The sequence below is a fragment of the Phyllobates terribilis genome, unplaced genomic scaffold (assembly GCF_046119375.1).
Source record: "Phyllobates terribilis strain yellow unplaced genomic scaffold, ASM4611937v1 Scaffold_1__5_contigs__length_1240528914, whole genome shotgun sequence".
Lineage (NCBI taxonomy): Eukaryota > Metazoa > Chordata > Amphibia > Anura > Dendrobatidae > Phyllobates > Phyllobates terribilis.
The window spans coordinates 953,296,628-953,321,536 of record NW_027362761.1 but is presented as its reverse complement, the minus strand read 5'-3'; the positions used below and the strand labels follow the sequence as shown (position 1 = coordinate 953,321,536).

At 41.3% G+C, this 24,909-nt stretch overlaps 1 protein-coding gene across 4 annotated transcripts in view; it reads right to left on the bottom strand.

The window, feature by feature from the left end:
* GAB1 (GRB2 associated binding protein 1) overlaps positions 1–24,909 on the bottom strand; it is a 117,287-nt gene that overhangs the window by 67,197 nt on the left and 25,181 nt on the right. Inside the window, exon 1 of one of the 4 annotated variants that reach the window (XM_073642279.1) lies at positions 861–1,007. The exons of the other annotated variants lie outside the window; for them this stretch is intronic. The gene's annotated coding sequence lies outside the window, so the exon portion shown is untranslated. Of the gene's footprint in view, positions 1–860; positions 1,008–24,909 lie in introns of those variants that run through there. 4 annotated transcript variants of the gene reach the window in all.

Below are 24,909 nucleotides of genomic sequence, written 5' to 3'. Positions count from 1 at the left end.
AGTTGTTAAAAAGGGTAGTTCGACTTAAAATAAATAAAGTATGTTATAGAAGCAAAGAATGGGTAAAAAACTAAAAACTAAAGTCATGATGTACTGTAATCCCCATCGCTCTGTTGTACGATGGGGCAGGAAGCGATTACAACCTGTTTCAGTCACCAGACCGCTGCAACCAATCATGGCCTTTAGTAGTGAGGTGATTTAACAACAACTAGTTATTTAGGGATAAATACGCTGTTAAGAAAGAACGATAAACACTAAACCAAGCGAATAACTGTTGGTTCATCCCATATAGCAAGTGATCCATTAAGGAGTGAAGCCCACAGCAGTTGCACTCCACACGCCTTGCTGTTAGGTGGAGCGTACCTCTGTATACACAGCGTCTGATGGACTCTACGCATCCTGACGCACACAAAAAAGTTCAATTGTTCACAGTTTCCATTGCTTAATAAAACATGTTCCATCACACAATCATGCAATTTGACAAACAAAATATATGGACTACAAGAATAAAAGCGAAGTAACAACAGGATATAAAGAACACAATTCTGAAACCCAGCACAATGAGAAATACAAAGCCAGGGTGGAGCCCATTCAGTGCCCTCTTCTCCAGCTAGATTATGTGTGTGATGAAGGGCATGTCTGGTTCATCGTAAAGACCTTAGAAGAAGACTACACTAGCAATGCAACACAGCCACTGGCACCTCAGGAGTTAAGAAGGGAGAAAAGAACAGCAGCTCATTCACACAGCAGGACCATGGCAATGCCGGGATAACAATCCCATGTCATACAGCAGTGACAACATCCTCTCTATTCTCTGCTATTGAAATCAAAGTGCAATCACAGAGGGGGAAGAAAATTACCTTTGGTTTCCAAGCAGAATAACAAAATGATGTAGAAGCTTGTGGGAGAAGAGTTTACCCATGCAGCCGAGGCTCGCCTTCCTGTAAGCTTCCCATCTCCATGCAGCACCCCATCCTTGTAACCTTTGACCAACAGGAAGCAGACACAATGGAAGTGGAAATAACAGTGGCTGCAATCATCCAGTGTGATTAACTGCATGAGAGGTGGGGGGCTGCCTGGTCCTGCAGCCGAGGGGCGAGGAGAACAAAAGCGGCATTTCTCCCTCCGAGAGCACAGACCTTACAACAGGTGACTGGGAAGTGGAGGGGACACAATGGCCAAGTGCCGGGAAGGACTGACCCCAGCCTGTCAGTTAGGCATCGATCAGGCCGTCTTCAGTCTGTGACAACTATTCAATGCGGATATTTCTACATTACCGTAAGGCCATGTTCAAACACTGCGGTTTTGTGTGCAGAAAATCTGCTGTTTAACTCTCCAAGCAAAGTGGATGTGATTCATGAAAACTGCGCCCACGGGTGAACTGGGTTTCTATGGTGAGCTTTAAAAAACATGCGTCAAAATGTGCAGAATCAAAAGCATTTCTGTACAAAAAAAAAAAAAACACGGTTGCATCAAATAAAAGAGGAAAACGCAAAGGAAAAAAATTGATATCGCATATTTTGATATGGCCACCTGCAAATAAAGCAGCAGGAAAAAAAGCAGCGTTTATGATCTGTGCATGTACGGCCTAAGGTTATGTTCACATGTAGCGTTTTTGTGTGTTTTTCTTCATAAAATAAGCAGACTATTGGCAGGAAAACGGCACCGTACATTCGCTGTGTTTTGGGGTCCATTGTTCATGCATATTTTTATAAGAATTAATCTAATGTTTAAAAAATAGCCACAGCACAGCTTAGAAACCTCCAGAGGGGAAAAAAAGGATTGAAAAAATTTTCATTCATTTTTCAGCAACAAAATCTGTATGTGTGATCAAGCCTTAATTCTGCTGTAGATACTTCCAAGTTTGAAGTCATACCTGCAAAGTAGGCAGCTCGGCGGCAACCAAAATAGAATTGAGGCAAATTAGCAAACTCCTTAGTCTGCTCCAAGGTAATTCACCAAAGCATGTTGATTGGTTTTGGAAAAGATGGCATGGTACGGTATAGGCACAAGAACATTTTTTTTTAAAGCGGACCAGTCTTCTCTCCGGACGTGTATCTAATATTTGTATTGTGAATAAGGCGAGGATCACACTCACATTGCAGCCCTGGTTTGGAGACTCGAGCGCAAGTTTAGTTTTTGGTTTTTTTACTAGAAACAAAACCTGCCACACACTGCACTACTTTTTTTGTTAAAATAACAGACACCAAATAGAACCCAGAAGTCGATAGGCTCCGTCTGACCCAGTGTGTGTCCTTCATGCTATGGGAGGATCCGTTTCTAAACCAATTATGGCTGACCGTATGGGAATCTGTCGGGGCGCACCCTTATGGACATGGCAGATGTCAACTGATTCATAGCCTTATTCCACTGGAAAATGTAAGTTCCCACAATGAGCTTTTGGTGAGTTTTTGACGCTGCAGATTTTCTGCAACGTTTCTGAACCTATTTAAATTAGTTGCGTTGTTTTCATTGCGTTTAACATGTGTTTCTATTGCTGCGTTTGTCTGTTTGGTAGGTCATGCCGTAAATAAAGCTGCTTTGTTTTTGATACTTCATGTTTTTTTGCTTTGACAAAACTTTGACATACTTAAAGTGTGGATTACATGTGCTTTTGATGCGTTTCCGCCTCGGAAACATACTAAAAATGCATTTGCGTTTACATGTGGAATTTCTGCGCCTAATGTAAGTCTAAGGGGAAAATCCACACAGAAAACTCAGCGTACCAGCAAGAGAAACTGACCTCTGCAGATTTGATACATGCACCGCAGGTCAGTTTACGCTGCATAAAAAGAAGCACAGAGGACATGAGATTTCTATAAGTCCCATCCACTTTACTAGAACTGTAAGACGCTGCGATTTTGAAGCAGCAAAAACACTCAGCGTCAAAAGCTCATCGTGGGAACGAAGCCTAAGGGTTCATTCAGATGCTGGACCATTTTTCTTCTATGAGAAAATAATTGAGTTTCATCACTGTTCAGAGTGTCAGAGTTTGGCAAGTGCTATAGTGGGTGGGGGGGCAGAGTGCTATAGTGGGTGGGGGGGCAGAGTGCTATATGTGGGGGGGCGGGGTGCTATAGTAGGGGGGGAGGGCAGGGTGCTATAGTGGGTGGGGGGGTGAGGGCAGAGTGCTATAGTGGGTGGGGGGGTGAGGGCAGAGTGCTATAGTGGGTGGGGGGGGTGAGGGCAGAGTGCTATAGTGGGTGGGGGGGGTGAGGGCAGAGTGCTATAGTGGGTGGGTGAGGGCAGAGTGCTATAGTGGGGGGGAGGGCAGAGTGCTATAGTGGGGGGGAGGGTAGAGTGCTATAGTGGGTGAGGGGGGTGAGGGCAGAGTGCTATAGTGGGTGGGGGGTGAGGGCAGAGTGCTATAGTGGGTGGGGGGGTGAGGGCAGAGTGCTATAGTAGGTGGGGGGGTGAGGGCAGAGTGCTATAGTGGGGGGTGAGGGCAGAGTGCTATAGTGGGTGGGGCAGAGTACTATAGTGGGGGGGAGGGCAGAGTGCTATAGTGGGGGGGGGCGGAGTGCTATAGTAATGGGAGTGGTATAGTAAGTGGAGTTGTATAGTGGGGGAAGTGAGGGGGAAAGGGGCAGGTTCTCCTATCAAACATTCTACCTCCCCTAACAGAAACATTTAGTGTTCTAAGAAAAGATGATGCAGACTTACCCAGAAAATACATAGCTCTGATACAGCAGAAATGTCCAAAGAGTCTACAATATACTAAAAGACACACAAACAGAAAAACATTATGGGTTTTTAGTACTTGCGATAAAGAGGCATGACTAAGAAATGGTGAAGTGTTAACCTGTTCCTGACCGCAGATGGTAAATAAACGTCGGCGCTTGTTGAGCTCTGTGCAGCGCCGGCGTAAATCTACGGTCGGCGGTCTTGCAGGTATCGGGCTCCTCACAGTCCTGCAAGCGCCAGATTCTGGGGCAGAACACGGCCTCTGACCGGTGACATCGGGACCTGACTGGTTCACATTATCGTCACACAAGCCAGTGACAGCAATGCACTGGGAAAGTCTGTTGTAGTAACAAAACTTTCCTGGCTGATTTGCTTCATATATAACACTGCGTCTCCTCGGATATTCTGTCAGTGAGCGATCGATCTTTTTCTACTGTAAAACGCACAAATCAATTCCCCCCCTTTCCTAGTTACAGTCACATAAAATTGTTAGTTAGATATAGGGTCAGAAAGGCTAGGTGATTAGCATGAGTCGATATATATAAATTAGATTATTCATAATGATACATATTTAAAATAAATCAGCCTAATTTTGCAAAATATACATTAAATATATACATTTAAATAAACTGATCACAATTGCTTTCACGATCAATTTTTTGTAGTTTCATCAATTATTTTCTACATCATAATTTTTATACAACTTGTTTATTTTTGTATTACTTATATCCTTAGATATAATTCAATAGGAAGGGCTGATCAGTTAATCAATTAGTTACATTAATTAATTGCGTTAATCAAGTTTTTCGTTTTTGCACTAATATACACATACAAATATTATATTCAATACTATACATAATTTGATAGGAACGTATTTACTACCAAAATATAACTGATACTGTAGTGTTCTATTGGTTCAGCAAATATATAGGTTTATATACACTGATTTATAAAAAAATATAAAAGTAATAAAATGGCCTGTCAGTCTTCTACTGCACAGTATATGTTCTGACAGCGAAGAAAGTGTAATGTCAGATGGTGGTGAGGATTTTGAGGGCTTTAGTTTGAGCGACAGTGATGGCTCAGAAATGTGCAGTCATTCTGGTCTATCCTCAAAAATGACAAAAACGTCTCCAGACCAGGGAACACTGCTCGGTACAAGCAATGCCCCTAGTACTAGGCATGCCCCAATTCACAATGTACAAGGGGCATTGCCACTGGATGTAGCCATTTCACAGATGTGAGGCTTCGGATTCAGCTCCTCCATTCAGCCCTGATTTTAATGCCATTCCTAGTATAAATGTAGAGGCAGAAGATTTTGGACCAGTTAATTTTTTTTATTTTGTTTATGAAAGATAGGAGGACAATATGCTCTACCAACCTATCAAATTTATAAGCTTCCAAATTTATCAGTCAGACGCCACGATCCTATTCTGCTAGGTCAAATTTATGGACGCCAACTAATCTTTCTGAAATGAAAATTTTTAAGGACTAGCATTTGCCATGGGGCGAGTATTCAGTCTTCCTGGTCCAACCACCCTGTTCAAGTCACCCCTATGTTTTCTGTCGTCCTTCCCAAGTCCCGCTATGAATTGCTCATAAAATTTTGTCATTTTAATGACAATAGTCAATGCCTGCCCAGAAAATGACAGGCTATATAAAATTAGACCCATCATTGAACAACTGACATGTTCTTAAGGCTCTACACCCCAACACAAAACATTTCTATCGTTGAGTTCCTTGTAAAATTCAAAGGAAGACTGCACCTCAAGCAATTTATCCCATCTAAGAGGGCAAGGTTCGGAATAAAGCTCTATAAAATGTGTGAGAGTTCGAGAGGACACACATCAGCTTTTTGCATTTATGAGGGAAAAGATGACCAACTAAACCCACCAGGATGCCCTACTTATCTAGGGACATCTGGAAAAATCATTTGGGAGCTGAGAAGTCCTTATAACCTGTATGTGGACAATTACTACACCAGTATACCCCTATTTAAAAGACAGTCTGAACTCAACAAAGGGACCATTCCTAAAAACAGTCAGGGGTTTCCACAATCACTGGTCAATGAAAAGTTCCAAAAGGGGCAGTCAGGGGGTGTACGCAACGGAGAGCTGCTTGCCCCCAAGGATAAGGCCTCGCTCACCCGAGTGTATAACACTATCCGATATTTTATCAAATGATAATCGGCCCAATGTTATACTATGGCGCAGTGCAGAGCTGCAATTTTTTTCTCATGCAGATTCTGCTACATGTTGTGAGTGCATCCAATTGGATCACACGGACCCATACAAGTCTATGAGTGCATGTAAAACATCGGACTGCACTCGGACGTCATCTGAGAGAAGTCCGATTACCGTGGATCCAGACAATGGAGAAACGAAGCTCTCAGTCTTCCCCACACCTGTGCTCCAATCCTCTCATGCAAGAGAATCAGATCACACTAAGGTGACACTTGGATCAAACTCTGAATTAATTTGATGCGACTAACATTAGCATAATTGGCCCAATTCTCTGGCATGAAAGAAATCACCGGCCGTCTGAGCGAGCCCCAAAGATTTTTATCCGCAGCTCGAGCTACACGGGCTATTATAGAACTAGGATCCTTTACTACAATTTTTTTTCCTTTCCACCTCCGAGAAAAACGGAGGCCACTGTGGTCAGATCCGAATGGAGAGAAAATGGTCGGGTGCATCTAACCTAACTGTAACTAACATACCATCTCCAGATACAGGGTAAATCATACATTATAGACTTTCTTATTTTTCATTTATTTCACACATAAGGTCATAAAATAACCTTGTGTGTGAAATAAATGAATAAAAACCAGGGAGGGGGCGGGGGGCACAGACCAATCCAACTAGCTGTACCTAGCTCTGCCCCATTAAAAAAAAAAAGCATGTGTCCTATATATCCATCTTTGGCAGGACTTCATAGGATAAAATTGCAGGCAAAGAGGTATTCAGCAGAGGGGAGAGAGTATGCAGTGGGCACAGGGCCTGAGCCTGCTTCAAACACTAGATAGAGACGATGCCACTGCTTTCTATTAAGTGGTTTATCTTACCCCAGTGGTGGATTTAAAAGGTGTACTGCTTTATAATGACCTCCATGCCGTTGTTTCTGAACATGTGCTATTTAGAGACAGGAGAATATAGGAATGGTCATGCCGCTTTGTACGGTGTATAGGAGAGAGCATAGTATTTCATGTCCACTCACTATCCCAGAGAGAACTGAAAATTAGAGAGTGAGCCTGCAAAGGAGAAAGCCACCCGAAAAATGTAGACTGCAAATCATAGAATGGCCAGAAATAGTGTTTCCTCATGCACACATACAATCAAATCTGAAAAGTAATCACACATGTGAGAAGTGGACACCTATTTTTTTTCCTCAGGAGTCATCCTTGTTGCTTCAGATGTTTTCTCATCCTTATTGCAGTGAAACAGGTAGACTGGAATCAATGGACAAAAAAAGGTCAGCTAAAAATGGATGAAACTCTAAAGTACAAAGGATGCCTCTGTCTGCAAACCCTTTTACAAGGATCCATAAAGACTTTAGTAAGACTCGCCAAGCAGATGAGAATACGACGTGCTCTCTTGGACCAGAGACACGGATCTGGTTTTAAAACGGATTTGTGTATGGCTTAATGAAACTATGGATCAGTGTGCAGTCGGAGAAAAAAAAGACCGCACTAAGACGTGCCACACACGTGTGAATATAGCCCAAGCTTTATTAACATGGGGTATCAAAAGTTGTACTCTGATTTAGTCGCACATTGATGACATAATTAAAAGAGGTTTGGCATCGAAGGTTTTGTTTGTTTTTTTTGCCATGGATGATTTTGCTTCTAGAGGAACAGCAGATCCAGTACAGCATGCTCCAGAGACCTGCTCCAACTCTGCAAGCAATGTCTGCTGTATTCGAAGTCAGAGGACTGCTGCATCCAGTGATTGGCTGCAGTGGTCCGATGACTAGAATGGTGCATATCATTGGATGGGTCTCTAATCCCATTCTCTTCCAAGTCATCTGACCACCGCAGCGGGCCTGTGAACTCCAAACGGAGAAGAAATTGCTTCTGGTGCCAGCACAAACCACAAAAATTATTTCAGTGTCAGACAACACCCTTAATTTACGTTGGTATGTTTAAGCCCACACTCCCCTACAAATGATAGTGTAGCATGTGAATACGGCCTCAGAAACTCTGCTGCGTTACGCATCCCAAACACTTAACATGAAATGTTAACACACAAACAACTGGGGAAAGTTGTAGAATAAAATCAGCAGCACAGTCTTCAGCGAGCCTGGATTCAATCAGCTAATGAGATGAGGTAATGATTGTGCCGCTTCACTCCACTTCCTTGATGGTAAGCCATTACTTAAATCCCCTGACATCCTAATGCAGCCATGCCATCTACTAATCTGTTTACTACACTACTGAGATAATATTGCCTTCCTTGTGCTCCTATACAGCAAACTGATAACAGGATATAAATATACCCATTAGCTGAAAGACTAATAATCAGCCTGACAACTGCAAAAATTACCAACTGACAACACTATAGAGGAATACTCAGATGCCCTATAATACTGCGTTAAATTCGGAGTTTATTAGCCTGTGGAAACGTGTGATGGACCCATTCATCGTACCTTGTGAGGCTGAGGTGAGCAGCGCAATACGGATAGTCCACCCAGACTCACAGAATAGGATTCATGGACCTCTATAGGTGCCCTCCTAATTCCCTGGAGGTTACTCACAGGCAGATGTTCAATCGCATTCCAGTTAAGCAAGTGCACAAAGAGCCTGGAAGTTTAAGAACACGTGCGTACGGCCCGGAATCTCCATGAAAAAGGACCCTATAAACTGAGCATAGTGTACAGCAATGACAAAATGACATTGCTGTGCACATGTTCCGTCTTACGACACTTCTTGTAACCACTTCAGGGTTCAGAAAACCTTAAGCGGTTAAAAGCAGCGACATTTTCTTCTGGCATCTGCTGTGAAGCCACCAATTCGCTATACTTAACAGTGTAGAGAGAAAGCCGGCAATGGCGGAGCTGCGGCAAGAACGATGGCAAAGTCGCCACAGGAAAACAACCACTGGCGGAAGACAACCACTGACCCTCCCCAGGCCCAATGCAGAGCACTTCTCCAGTGCTGACATCGTGTCGTCGTCGCTGCAGCTAATAACTGAAATGATCATTTTTATTAGGAAAAATATTAAATCTAAAAGCTCAGTATCTGGTTTTTCTTATTAAGATACATTGCTATCACGTTCAAAACATGTAGATGCACTGTTCAAACCAAGCACAGGCACTCAAGAGTGCATCCTTGGTGAGACTGTGCAGTTCAGCCTACCTTCCCAGCCATCTCTGCTACCCGGTCCATGCTCCACTAAAGCCAAAGCGGTCAATTGAGGAAGAGGATGGCAGAGATACAAGCAGAACAAGAAGATGAGAAGGCGTGCTGAACTGCTTGGCCATGCTTGGTTATAAAATACTCATTTTGTACTGATAGACCCTTTAACTAGTTTTCTCCACAGACAAAATACGGTATATCAGTGATTTGCAGTCAGACTGTATTACAGTTCGGAAGACTCACTAGTCCCAGGTAGGTATGGCAAGGCTGGGTCTTTACAGGTGTCCTTTCTAGCACAAAGGCAGTTTATGATTTTTTCCTTTATGGATTACCTCTTCTGTACTGTGTAGGTGGGAAAAAAAAGCACTCTGATCAAAGACCAATTTCAAATAGTCGCTTGATAATTTCTGTATACCTTCACAAACAGTACTTGTCAGCACAGCAGTGGATACTTTTGCATACATAAAATGATGCTCCTTAATATGCCATTTCATATTGTGCAGGTCACAGATATATGATAAATCGGCTGCTGTAGACACCATTCTTTATTGCAAACTATTGACTTTCTCATAACAAGTCCATATTCACAACCACACTTCTTCAATGGATCAGATCGGCTTTCACACCACAACTAGGGGTTTTTCTTACATTTTATGATTTCAGTTATTTGCTTAGAAATCCCTTTTCAGTAATCACTTCAAAGCAAATAGGAAACTATTAAGAGTGAATGCAAAAAGTTATTTTGTGACTACAAAGTGCTAATAACACCTGCAAGTATTGTTTAGTTAGATTACCTGTGAACAAGTACTTTGAGTAAGGCTTTATTCACACATCAGTATTTGTATGCCAAAACCAGGGGTGTCTCCAAAACAGAGAACAGGCGTCAATGTTTCCATTATAGCTTTTCTCTGTAAGTTCCACTCCAGGTTTTGGCATATAAAAACTGATCCAAAATATGTAGCCTTAGGCTATGTTCAAACATCATGGTTTTCTTCAGCGTTTTTGATGCATTTTTGCATTTTGCAGTACCAGCAAAGTCTAGGAGATTCCAGAAATCTCATGCACACAAAATAGTTTTTTTCTGTTCAGGATTTTGTGCTTTGCGTGTTTTTTTGCAAAATAGAGCATGTGACTTCTTTCAGTGTTTTTCCACCCACTGGAAGTAATAGGCGGTGAAAAACATCGGAAAAAACGCACAAAAAATGCACAGAACTTTATGCACATGCATAACAGAGACAAAAGGACAGTGAGAAAAAAAAACGCTGAAAAAACACACCAAAAAAAAAAAAAAGAAAACGGCAACAAAAATCCTGAACAACCTCCTGGCAAGAGATCAGGTTTTGCTGCAGAAAATGAATGCTGAAAAAAACACAATGTGTGAACATAGCCTTAGGGGCTCATGCAGAAGTCTGTGGATCTCGGTCTGATCACGGGCCGCAATGCACGGAATGGCCGACCAGAGCACAACAGGCTGTCACACTCGGGTCAGCAGACCAGCGACCAGTGGGTGCATCGCAGTCCGTGGTCAGACCGAGATCACGGACTTCTGAATAAGCCTAGAGAATACCAAGTTCTTGGCTATGTTCTCCATAGTACCACACCTCTGTAGCACAACAGATTGCAGCGTTTGCTCCAGCATCCACCTATAGCCAATTATATAATTCTACATAGCAAAAATACAAGTAAAAACTATAGAATGATTTTTTTTTTATTCTCCCAAATATATCCACTGTGCAAGTCATCCTTATGATTGACACCACGCACTCAAACACCATTACAGATGCTTGAAAGGTTTTAACGCTCATTAAAATTGCATAAGGTTCCCTGATTCTCATCAGCCCAGAAGATAAAGTGCATTGAATATCAACCACAAGCAAAAATTTTAACATGTATACTGCCCCCCCATACAATGCTACAATATATGGTCTCCCAAGAGGTTACATCATTAGCTTAAAACACAATAAACTGATACATTTAGGCAAAAAAAAATAATGGAGATTTAAGAAATGGGCTAACCATAAACCTAATCCACCGTGACAAGGAATAATAAGGATGCAGAACATAGATAGCCCTCCTAAACACTGCAAAATAACAGAATCCTACAATGTCAATTTACAACATTTACACTACAAATGACAACCAAATGGCACCTTTAAGCTTCCTGTACTGCCTCAACTTTAAGAAAAATCAACACCACCAAGATCGAGTGGCTCAGAAACGAGGATTGCGTAAAGAAGCACATAAGCAGCAGAACGAACTCGCATGAACTCAGACTAGAATAGCAGAAGTAGAATTTGCTGCACACTGAAAATCAAGCCAAAAGCCAAACCTGTTTGCCGTAGTATCTCTAGGATCCAGCAGCACGTCAGTCTACAGAAGCTGCGCTCTGCAAAAGATGACTGACCTTGGTCAAAGTTAGCGCGTTCAACCGCTGTATATTAATAAAACAAATGCAGCAATACACATGGGACCATGAAGAGCACACGAGGATTGGTGGACTCGCATTGTTCTGCTTTCCATAAACATAATGCAGCCTCGTATTTTAGAGGAAAGGAACCAAGGTTATGTAGATGCCTCACTTTGGAAGTGCGCGCACAAACAAGAAAAGGTCATGGTTTCTCTAGTAATATAAAAGACCAAAAGGAACAGCAGCATCACGCTCCAAACTGAGAGGGAAGAGATTTGTATCATTTATCGCTGCAAAGACAAGCACCAGCATTTAAAGGGTCAACTGAAAGCTATTCAGGAGCTAGTTTTCAAGCTTACAGATTGTAAGAATTACTTGTCATTTTAGAAGAATGATGCCAATTGAAATATCCATGAGGATCAGAAAACACTTCACAGACATAGGGGGTCAGTGCCACATATGCCACTTTTACAAAGGTCGTTGTGCTGCAATCATTTTAATGTCCTCACAAAAGAGATCAAATGACCAACAAGCGTTTGCTTAGCAGACCATGTAAGAAGGCCTTAAATAGTTAAATTAACCGCTTTCATCCCCCCATAAAGCACTAGTATCAGTGAAGATGAGAAACTAATATACAGTGGTGGCCAAAAGTATTGGCACCCCGGCAATTCTGTCAAATAATACTCCGTTTCTTCCTGAAAATGATTGCAATCACAAATTCTTTGGTATTATTATCTTCATTTAATTTGCTTGCAAGGAAAAAACATGAAAGAGAATGAAGCAAAAATCAAATCATTGATCATTTCACACAAAACTCCAAAAATGGGCCGGACAAAAGTATTGGCACCCTCAGCCTAATACTTGGTTGCACAACCTTTAGCCAAAATAACTGCGAACAACCGCTTCCGGTAACCATCAATGAGTTTCTTACAATGCTCTGCTGGAATTGTAGACCATTCTTCTTTGGCAAACTGCTCCAGGTCCCTGATATTTGAAGGGTGCCTTCTCCAAACTGCCATTTTGAGATCTCTCCACAGGTGTTCTATAGGATTCAGGTCTGGACTCATTGCTGGCCACCTTAGACGTCTCCAGTGCTTTCTCTCAAACCATTTTATAGCGCTTTTGGAAGTGTGTTTTGGGTCATTGTCCTGCTGGAAGACCCATGACCTCTGAGGGTGACCCAGCTTTCTCACACTGGGCCCTACATTATGCTGCAAAATTTGTTGGTAGTCTTCAGACTTCATAATGCCATGCACACGGTCAAGCAGTCCAGTGCCAGAGGCAGCAAAGCAACCGCAAAACATCAGGGAACCTCCGCCATGTTTGACTGTAGGGACCGTGTTCTTTTCTTTGAATGCCTCTTTTTTTCCTGTACACTCTATGTTGATGCTTTTTCCCAAAAAGCTCTACTTTTGTCTCATCTGACCAGAGAACATTCTTCCAAAACGTTTTAGGCTTTCTCAGGTAAGTTTTGGCAAACTACAGCCTGGCTTTTTTATGTCTCGGGGTAAGAAGTGGGGTCTTCCTGGGTATCCTACCATACAGTCTCTTTTCATTCAGACGCCGACGGATAGTATGGGTTGACACTGTCGTACCCTCGGACTGCAGGGCAGTTTGAACTTGTTTGGATGTTAGTCGAGGTTCTTTATCCACCATCCGCACAATCTTGCGTTGAAATCTCTCGTCAATTTTTCTTTTCCGTCCACATCTAGGGAGGTTAGCCACAGTGACATGGGCTTTAAACTTCTTGATGACACTGCACACGGAAGACACAGGAACATTCAGGTCTTCGGAGATGGACTTGTAGCCTTGAGATTGCTCATGCTTCCTCACAATTTGGTTTCTCAAGTCCTCAGACAGTTCTTTGGTCTTCTTTCTTCTCTCCATGCTCAATGTGGTACACACAAGGACACAGGACAGAGGTTGAGTCAACTTTAATCCATGTTAACTGGCTGCAAGTGTGATTTAGTTATTGCCAACACCTGTTAGGTGCCTCAGGTAAGTTACAGGTGCTGTTAATTACACGAATTAGAGAATCATCACATGATTTTTCAAACAGTGCCAATACTTTTGTCCACCCCCTTTTTTAGGTTTGGTGTGGAATTATATCCAATTTGGCTTTAGGACAATTTTTTTTGTGTTTTTTCATTGAAGACAAATTAAATGAAGATAATAATACCAAAGAATTTGTGATTGCAATAATTTTCAGGAAGAAACTGATTATCTGACAGAATTGCAGGGGTGCCAATACTTTTGGCCACCACTGTATGTGAAATATGAATTTTTTGTCTCCAGCACTGCAAGCTCAAACACTACTCAAATCAGTCTACAAATCTGTCTGCAGTTGTAGATAAAATTACACCTGCTTCTGGAGAAGGAAGGTGCTGGAGAGGAAAAAGGCACATCACACAGAAAAAGCAGAGGTCTCTTAGCAGTTTTTCCAAAGGCACTAAATGCAGGGTTCAAGTCATTATGACTAGAAAATATGTTATTCCTCATGTATGTACAATTCTCAGTATAAATAATGACACCCCAACAGATTTGTCAGAAAACCTTTAGTTTACTTTCAGAATCAACATTTTCTATGGGATACCATACTACAAAATATTCATTCAAATGTGAGCCATTGATTGCAAACAAGTTTTATTATTTTGCACACCCAAAAAAGTAACAATTTTCCTAACAAATTCATTCAAGAACATATTGCAAAAATGAGTACATCCCAATAAAAAAGTCTTAGGAGCAAAGCTAAAGTTTAGGCTACAACATTCTAATTAACAAGAATTCAACCTCAGGTAAGTCTAATTCATTAAACAAGTGTCCAGCAGACTGTTGACTATAAAAGAACACTAAAAAAAACAAAGAAAACACCTTCCCATTTTATGCGGTCAAGCAATGGCACAACATGGAAAAGAAATGTCACAAGTTATTTTTTTTATTTTTTTTTTTTTTTTACACAAGAAAAAGGTAAAAGGCTACAAAAAGATCATCAAAGCTTTACTTATCAATCAGAATACTGTAGAAAAAGGGGTACAAAAATTAAACAGAAATGGAACTGCAACAATCTCACACACATCCGGGCCGACCACAGAAATTAAACAATAGCTTCTGTTGATGAGAAGGGATGAAGAAAATCTACATGCAAGTTCACTGCAGATAGCTAAGGAAGTGTGAGCATTTCCCAACTTGTTCATTCCATGCTAAGAAGACTTGGTGCTACATTTATCCATTACGAGTTTCTAAAGAAGACAATACACCAAATCGGGATTAATGAGGACCCCACTAGACCGCTCACTGCCTATGAGACCATATATTCACAGACAAGACCTCCGAGAAAAGTGCTCTCATCTCTTTATAACATTTTGCTTTCAAGAGATGTCCCATCAAAAAGAGCATTCTTGCAGAGATGAGAAAAAGATTTTGATGGCTCTTTCACTGACACAGTGTGTTAGAGCCCAAGAAAACTCCTATAAAATAATTACCCAATGGTACACCACACCTCTCCAGACCCATAAATGGTTTCCTGCCACTTCAGAACTTTGCTGGAGATGCGACAGGGATAAGCGATCCTATCTCCACATGTGGTCGTGTCAGACTATACAAGAATTTTGGAGAATTGTATCCCAAACTTTGTATGAATTGCTACATATACACAGTCCTAACCCCTGAGCATATTTTTATAAATTTCCCAATTGAACCTGACGAAAAATTCCTTTCTAAACTAGCCTCTTTCGCTTTAACAGCAGGCAAACTTCTTATACCACCGCTATGGCGTACATCAGACATACCAAGTAAGAAACAACCGATTCTCAAAATTGATCAACTATACCATATCGAAGAACTGGCAGCACTCTTACTACAAAATCTTACCTCTTTCCAACGTGTCTGGAAGCCATGGCAGACCTACAGGAACTCCACCAAATTCCTGTCCTCAGTCATTTAGGACCCTTATAATGGACCTAAGACTCCTTTTGAGTAATTGCTGGACCACTCTCTCCCCTCCCTATCTCTTTCCTTCTTCCTTACCTTGTTAATTCTCATTCCCTTTTTTCCATATTTTCTTCCCTTGCCGTCTCTAGCTATCCTACAGACACTACAGTTTTATTTCTTTTTTACAATGTTCTAGTTTAAAAAAAATTAAGAAGAATCTGGAATCATATATAGTGTTACACTACTGTTATGTTACAAAGCCACTTGATACCCTTTGTGAAATGATAGTAATTTACCTTTGCCTTTCTTCAGCTCGAGTCCATGTTGGACCCGATACTTCCTCCATTTATTTTATGTCAAAAGTTGTTACTCTATTAAGAATCAAAAAATAGTAACAAACAAAACACTGAAAACAAGACTACTTAGGCTATATGCCCACGATGCAGAAATGCTGCATATTTTTTCCGCTTCTCCCTGGCAGGAAAAACACATGCGGATTTTACATCCGTTTTTCCCGCCAGGTAGAAGCGTTTGTCAACCGTTCTTCACATGCATTTCTGCATGCGGGTTATCAAGCGCTTTTTCAAGCGATTTTAGCATCACAACAACCGGCATGGATTTATATAGTGTGACCAAGTAATAGTAAAAAAAAAATAAATAAATAAGAATGGTAAAAAATAAAAACTGTATGATATCTGCATGTGCTGATGCAGTGATGCGGATGTCAGGCGGTCCAATGCAAGTCAATGGCGGCGATTACGCAGCGTGTCTGCAAAATTAATGGACATGTACAGCACATGCGGATCATCATTGGGGACCATGGGGCACGTATTACCAAGCGATTTTTAAGCGTTTTCACTGCGGAAATTCCGCGGCAAAAACGCTCGAAAAACGCATAGTGGGCACGCAGTCTTAGTGCTTAACCCCTTAAGGACGGAGCCAATTATGTACTTCATGACCAACCCAATTTTTACAATTCTGACTACTGTCACTTTATGAGGTAATAACTCTGAAACGCTTCAACGGATCCCCTGATTCTGAGATTGCTTTTTCGTTTCATATTGTACTTCACGATAGTGGTAAAATTTCTTTGATAAGTCTTGCGTTTACTTGTGAAAAAAGGGAAATTTGTCAAAAGTTTTGAAAATTTCGCAATTTTTAAACTTTGAATTTTCATGCCCTTAAATCAGAGAGATATGTCACACAAAATAGCTAATAAATAACATTTCCACATGTCTACTTTACATCAGAACAATTTTGGAACCAACATTTTCTTTTTGTTTGGAAGTTATAAGGGTTAAAAGTTGACCAGCGATTTCTCATTTTTCCAACAAAATTTACAAAACCATTTTTTTTTTAGGGACCACATCACATTTGAAGTGTCTATATGACAGAAAGTACCCAAAAGTGACACCATTCTAAAAACTGCACCCCTCAAGGTGCTCAAAACCACATTCAAGAAGTTTATTAACCCTTCACGTGCTTCACAGGAACTGAAGTAATGTGGAAGGAAAAAATTAACATTTAACTTTTTTTCACAAAATGTTTACTTCAGACCCAATTTTTTATTTTCACAAGGGTAACCAGAGAAAATGGACCACAAAATTTGTTGCGCTATTCCTCCTGAGTAAGCCGATGCACCATATGTGGGGGAAAACCGCTGTCTGGGCGCACGGCAGGGTTCGGAAGGGAAGGAGCGCCATTTGACTTTTTGAATGTAAAATTTGCTTGAATAATTAGCGGACGCCATGTTGCATTTGGGGAGCCCCTGATGTGGTTAAATAGTGGAAACCCCCCACAAGTGACCCCATTTTGGAAACTAGACACCTCAGGGAACATATCTATGTGGTGAGCACCTTGAACCCCCAGGTGCTTCACAGTAGTTTATAACATTAGAGCTGTGAAATGAAGAAATCAAATTGTTTTCCACAAAAATGTACTTTTAGCCACAATTTTTTTATTTTCACAAGGGTAACAGGAGAAAATGGACCCCAAAATTTGTTGTGCAATTGCTCTTGAGTACGGACATACCCTATATGTAGGGGAAAACTATAGTTTGGGCGCACTGCAGGGCTTGGAAAGGAAGGAGTGACGTTTGGAACGCAGACTTTGATGGAATGGTCTGCGGGTGTCATGTCGCGTTTGGAGAGCCCCTGATGTGCCTAAACAGTGGAAAACCCCAATAAGTTACCCCATTTTGGAAACTACACCCCTCAAGGATTTTATCCAGAAGTATAGTGAGCATTTTGAACCCACAGGTACTACACAGAATTTTCTAACATTAGGTGGTCATACTGAAAATTTTAATTTTTTTCACGAAAATGTAGTTTTAGCTCCAAATTTGTAATTTTTGCAATGGATAATAGAAGAAAACGGACCCCATAATTTGTTATGCTCTTTCTCTCGAACGCGATGATGTCTCATAGGTCATCAGAAATTACCGTTTGGCCACACGTCAGGCCTGAGAGAGAGGGAGCACTATTTGGCTTTTGGAGCATAGATTTTGGTAGAATAGTTTGTGTGCGGCATTTGTGGAGCCCCTAAGGTGCCAGAACAGCAGAAAAACCCCAAAAGTGACCCCGTTGTAGAAATTGCACATCTCAATGAATTAATCTACTGCTGCAGTGACTATTATGCAACATCCACGCCAGGCTTTATTCTTATGTCAGTTTAATGCCCATACATTGTGCCCCCATAAAGTGTAGTGCCCCCATAAAGTGTAGTGCCCCCATACATTTCTCCTGGTGACACACCCTGTAAATTAAGTGCTCTCCCTGCTACAATAATGCCAAACATGTGGCTGCTTACAGCGGGTTAGGCACAGTGAGGCTCAGAAAGAGGGGGCATTGGGATTTGGGAGCGCAGAATTCACTGGATTATATTTGAGGGGGCGGGAGCCATGTCGCTTTTTCAGAGTCTTTGTTTTATAAGTAACGTGGAACCCCCTATAGTCCCAGTGACAGATGACAGACCTGAGAGAGGGCTATGTGGGATAAATTAGGGGTTTTACTGGTAACATTTTGGGGTACATAAATTTTTGATTGCTTCCAGAATAAGGCTGGATCACATTCTTGTGTTCTACAAGAGCACTGAGCAGAAGAGCACTTGCGTTGGGGTTTCCGTACAAATCCCACAAAAATGCGATTCAGACGAAAACCCCAACGGAACCAGCCACCACAGTGGCGTACCATCTAAAATGATGGTACGCCACTGCAACAGAGACCAGTTCAAAGGGACTCAAGAGGCCTCATAAGTGAGTGGCTCCATCTGGGTTTATTGTCTGAATTGCGGTTTTGGTGAATTTACATGGAAACCCTGGTGTAAGCGCTCAGCGGAGATGAGGATAAACGTGAGCCGAGCCTTATTCCAATTTTTTGGGAGGCAGAATGAAGAAATAGACAGCAGTACCAGAATAGTTGTTATTTTTATTTTTTCGCGGTTCACCGTGTGGTATAAGCGATAAGGCAGATTTATTCTTCGGGTCGGTGCAATTACAGCGGTACCAGATTTATATGTTTTTTTTTGTTGTTTTGCTGCTATCACACAGTAAAAATGCTTCTTTTTTTATATAAAAAGTAGTTATTTTTGTCGCCATATTCTGAGAGCTGTAACTTTTTTATTTTTTGGTTAACAGAGCTGTATGAGGGCTTATTTTTTGCGGGACGAGTTGTAGATTTTTTTGGTACCATTTTGGGGCACATAGTAGTTGTTGGTCGCTTTTTAGGCTAAGTGCCCACGTTGCGGAAATGAAGCATATTTTTTACGCTTCTCCCTGGCGGGAAAATCGCAAGCGGATTTTACATGCGGTTTTCCCGCCAGGTAGAAGCGTTTGTGAGGCGTCTTTGCATGCATTTCCGCATGCGGGTTATCAAGCACTTCTCCAAGTGATTTAAGCATCACTTGGAAAAGTGCTTGACAACTTGTTCACACTATATAAATCCATGGAGCCGGCATGGATTTATATAGTGTGACCAAGTAATAGTTTAAAAAAAAGAATCAGAATGGTAAAAAATAAAAAAATAAAAAGTTTATACTCACCTTCCGATGCATTCTCTGCCCCGTCCGGAGTCTTGAGCGGCTCACGCTGTTGTGTGCAGGACCTGCGGTGAAGTCATTGAGTCATCTGATGGGTCACATGACTCAATGACGTGGCAGGTCCTTCAGACAACAGCGCGACGGAGAGAAAACATCAGAAGATAAGTATAAACTTTATTTTATTCTTTTTTTTACAGGTTCTTTGGTACCCAGGTCTGGATGAGAGTCTCCTCTCCTCCAGACTTGGGTACCATCCGCACATTGATTCCGCTGCGCTTCCGCAAAATTAATGAACATGCTGCGGATTTTTGACCGCAGCATATACGCTGCGGAAAAATCCGCAGCATGGGCATTGACATTGCGGAATGCCATTGGGGACCATGAGGTGCGGATATACATGCGTTTTACAAGCGTTTACGCTGCGGAAATTCCGCAGCATATACGCTTGTAATACGCAATGTGGGCACGCAGCCTTATTCAGCTTTTTCAGACACAGAATGAACAAAAAAAAGCAATTCAGTTATTGTTTTTAGTTTTTGCGCCGTTCGCCATGCGGTAAAAGTGATAATACTGGTTTGTTCGTCGGGTCGGTACGATTACAGCGATACCAAATTTATATATTTTTATTCTTTACTATTTTTACAGACTAAAAACAGTATTTTACAAAAAAGAACTTGATTTTGCATTGTCACATTCTGAGAGTTGTAACGTATTTATTTTTTTGCCGAATGAGCCATATTAGGGCTTGTTTTTTGCGGAACGGTTTGGCGTTTTTATTTCTATTAAAAAAAAATTACGTGCGACTTTTTGATCGCTTTTTATTCATTTTTTTGTGAGTCAGTATGATGAAAAGGCGTAATTTTCGGCGAGTTTTTTTTTTTTTTACGGCGTTCGCCAAACGGACTAAATAATGTTACAGTTTTATAGAGCGGGTCGTTCCGGACATGGCGATACAAATTGTGTGTACGTTTTTTCTTTTATTTTTGTTTTATCACAAACGCGTTTTGAGCGGCGAAATGGATTTTAGTGATTTGTGTGAACTTTTTGTGTGTGTTTTTTTTTTACTTTTTCACCAAGTCTCACTGTGGAACATGTGTGATTTTCACTTTTATTGCTGACCTCATACACTGCAGTACCTATGTACTGCAGTGCGCAAGACCTGTCTGACTCACTGACTCTGCCACCATACCCTGGGCTCATCACATGATCTCAGGGTACCATGATAACAATGGGGACCGGCGATTCTCATCGCGAGGACCAATGGGCCAATGGTTACTAAGGGGGTCGCAAGACCCCCTTGTAACAACTTAAATACCGCTGTCACGATTGACAGCGGTATTTAAAGGGGTTAATCGACCACGATCGCCATAGAGACCGGCCGGGGCTGATACTGCAGGGTGTCAGCTGTCACACACAACTGACACCCGCAGGAATTGCTGCCGCGGGGCAGTGCTATTTACTTATTCCTCAGCGTCGCATTTTCACGGCGCAGAGGAATAAGTACCCTTAATGACCGCCGTGAAAATGCGTTACGGTGGTCGTTAAAAATCATGGAGGTCATACAAAATACTAGATGTAGTAGGTTTTGATGTGGGATGTATTCATTTTGTCCATCAACTAAGTTAAGTAAAACTGAAGTTTTTGTAATGAAAGTTATAATAATGTTATTTTCATGTTATGGGTCAAAAAATTCCAAAAATTGTTCTTGTGTTCAGCTAGATATTGATTAAAATGTTACATTTCAAAGGTTTTGTACTCCTTTATGCGGCGCACTAAATATATACACATACCAACTTATTCAGAAAGTCACCTGAACGTGCAGTTACACTAAGGCCAGCTTGCTAAATATTGATTTAATTGAAATATTGTGATTAGACTGGATTCCTACAGCTGTGTTACACTCTGTGGGTCTAAAACTAGACAACAACATAGAAATATATGAGACGGCCAAGTTTGTGTTCAGGAGACCTGCGGCTGCTCCATGCATAGATCATGATATACGGATGTGGAAAAGCGGCCCAACATCAAGGATATGTCATATCATGTGTATAGAAAAGGTCTATAGTCTTTAGAAGCACCAATTCTGTCCAGAAAACTTATCCTAGTAACAAAGTTTTATCTTAGGGCTACACCTACATTTTTAGCACTAAAGCTATATGATAACAGTAAACCATTTTTATCTCCATATAGGAACACAACAATCACTTTGATATCTTTGAAAAATCTCTAAAACATTTGCTCAATATGGTCAAAATACCAACGTTTAGGTATATCCCTGGCCTAACATGCACTTTATGCTGTATAAAGCCAATGCAAGCCTTTGATAAACGGCTTTTATATGAACTATACTTAACAGTTAAAAGGCTTGCCAGATCGGAGACCCTAGCCAAGGGATTTTCATTTCTCTTCTCTTTTCCCACAAGCACACTTCTAACATTAAAATGTATTGTAAAATACTTGAAACACTACTCATTGTATGGAACAAGTAGGTGATTGTTTGCTCTTGGTAAATGCAAAGTAATTATGGCTCTTAATTCATCTGACTCTGTCTCCAAGACACACAAAGCAAGACTTGTGTGCACTGGTGCTGGCCATTATATGTAGGATAATGTGCAGAAGGGGAAGTTTACGGGGTGGCACATAACAGAAAACCATGAAACATCTCATTTTTCATCAACTCTAACAACTGAATTAGTGATCAAGAATTAGATTGGTCATATCATGCAGAGGCTGTCAACTATACCTAGAGTAAACTATTGATTTGTATCTCAGTATCCCAAGGAGAACATCTTTTGAAGACCAGTTCTATGACTTTCTTAAGTCAGCCTGCAAATGGTGTTCCTGCCGTGATAGGACAACCATCATGGTAAGTACTGCCGCACACCTGTAGATAAACTTGTGGTTGGAAGTCTGGATACTGTAAGAACCTGAGGCATTGCCCACAGTCGCACGTCAGAGAAAATGTGCAATTGTTTAAATGGTTGGATGTAATATCACATTGCATGATTATACGGAGTCCTCCAGAATGAGCCCCAAGTGTGGACAATTCAGCTTCACAATCATGCATCTTAAGGTAAAATATTTTACTGTAAAAATTAATAGATTTCTGTGAAAACCTCTCACAAGTGAAAGCCCATAAAAGGAATACATCCTAGGAACGAAATACATAGCACAGTTATCTGGTCATGAAAGGCAACAAACTTCAATGCAAGAGAGCAAGGTCTAGTAAGCCTAACAGTGATACTCCTACTTGGCCTAAGTGCCCACGATGCAGAAATGCTCCGGATTTTTTCCTGAGCGTTTCTGCATCTCCCTGGCAGAAAAAACGCATGCGGATTGTACATGCGGATTGTACATGCGTTTTTCCTGCCAGGGACATGCGGATGTGAAGCGTTCTTCACATGCATTTCCGCATGTGGGTTGACAAGCGCTTTCCAAGCGATTTTAGCATCACTTGGAAAGTGCTTGACAACTTGGTCACACTATATAAATCCATGCAACCAGCATGGATTTATATAGTGTGACCGTAAAGAATGTTAAAAAAATAAATCTATACTTACCTTCTGATGGCCCCCGGAGTCTTTATTCGCTCCATCCTGGCTTGCCGGCAGCTCGCGGTACACTGAAGGACCTGCCGTTACATGACTAAATGACGTCAGCGCAGGTCTTTCAGTCCACCGCAATCTGCTGGCAAGCGAAGGCAAGCACACCGGAGGCCGCCAGAAGGTAAATATAATATTTATTTTTTATTTCTTTTTTGTTTACAGTTTCTATGGTAACCGCAGTGAGCTGCGTTGAATCTGCAGCAGTTACTGATCGTGTGCACGTACCCTAAGGCTGTGTGCCCACGATGCTTTTTTTAAGCATTTTTGCAGCGGCAATTCCGTTGCAGAAACGCTTAAAAAACGCTTGGTAGAAGGCCTGCCATGTTCCAAAATGATAATCCGCATGTGCTGTGCACATGCTGCGGAAATTTCTACTGCGGATTATCATTGCGGGAAAAAAACGCAGCATTACCAATTATTTTGCGGAAGTGCTGCGTTTTCGCCGCCATTGACTTGCATTGGAACGCATGGATTACCCATCACTGCATCTGTACATGCGGAATCCATGCTGTTTGCATGGATTTATATTGTGTGACCAAGTTGTCAAGCACTTTCCAAGTGATGCTAAAATCGCTTGGAAAGCGCTTGTCAACCCACATGCAGAAATGCATGTGAAGAACGCTTCACATCCGCATGTCCCTGGCGGGAAAAACGCATGTAAAATCCGCATGCGTTTTTTCTGCCAGGGAGATGCAGAAACGCTCAGGAAAAAATCCGGAGCATTTCTGCATCGTGGGCACATAGCCTAAATGTTTTGGAGTGGCCTAGTTATAACACAGACCTTAATCAAATTGAGAATGTGGTCAGACTTGAAGATTGCTATTCACCAGAGGAAGCCATTTACCTTGAAGGAGCTGGAACAGTTTTGCATTGAAGAATGAGCAAAAATCCCAGTGGCAAGATGTGAAAAGTTCAGAGAGATTTATCCAAAGTGACTTGCAGCTGTAATTGCCGCAAAAGGAGGCTCTACAAAATACTGACTTTAGGTGGGGTGAATAGTTACGCATGCTGAAGTTTTCAGTTATTTTGTCCTATTTGTTGTTTGCGTCACAATAAAAAGAAAACCAAATGTTCACAGTTGTAGGCATGTTCTTTACATGAACTGATGCAAACTCTCTCTCAAAAAAAAAAGTGAAATTCCAGGTTGTGAGTTAACAAAACATGAAAAATGACAGGGGGGGGGGGGGGGTGAATACATTTGCAAGCCACTGTATATCTTCAAGACTTTGTGGATAGATATTTAACAGGAATGTCATGCCACTGAAATATATCAGTAATTAGAAAGCAATCCTGTCACTTAGTGAAAAAATAATATCAGCTGGTTCAACTGATTGTCTATAACATGATTTGTAAAACCAGTGAGCTGTTTCAACATTATTGTTGCAAAACTTACTGATGGAATTGGTTACAGAAGAATTTTGAAACTACTGAAGGTTCCTGTGATCACTGTTGGGGCCATAATACAGAAATGGAAAGTGCATCATTTCACCATAAACTGGCCATGACCAGGTGCTCACAGCAAGATTTCAGACAGAGGAGTGAAAAGTATTATCAGAAGTGTTGTCCAAGAGCCAAGGACCATCTGTGGAGAGCTACAGAAAGACCTGGAATCAGCAGGTACAATTGTTTCAAAGAAAACTAGAATTAATGCACTCAACGTCCATGGTCTGTATGCACGCTCAACACACAAGACTCCATAGCTGAGCAAAAAGTATGTTCAAGTCCGTATACGGTTCGCTCAATAACATTTAGACAAGCCTGTGAAATACTGGGAGAATATAGTCTGGTCAGATGAGACCAAAATTGAACTTTGAACTCTTTGGATGCCAAAAGGCACTGCATATCACCCCAAAAACACTATACCAACAGTGAAGTTTGGTGGTAGGAACATTATG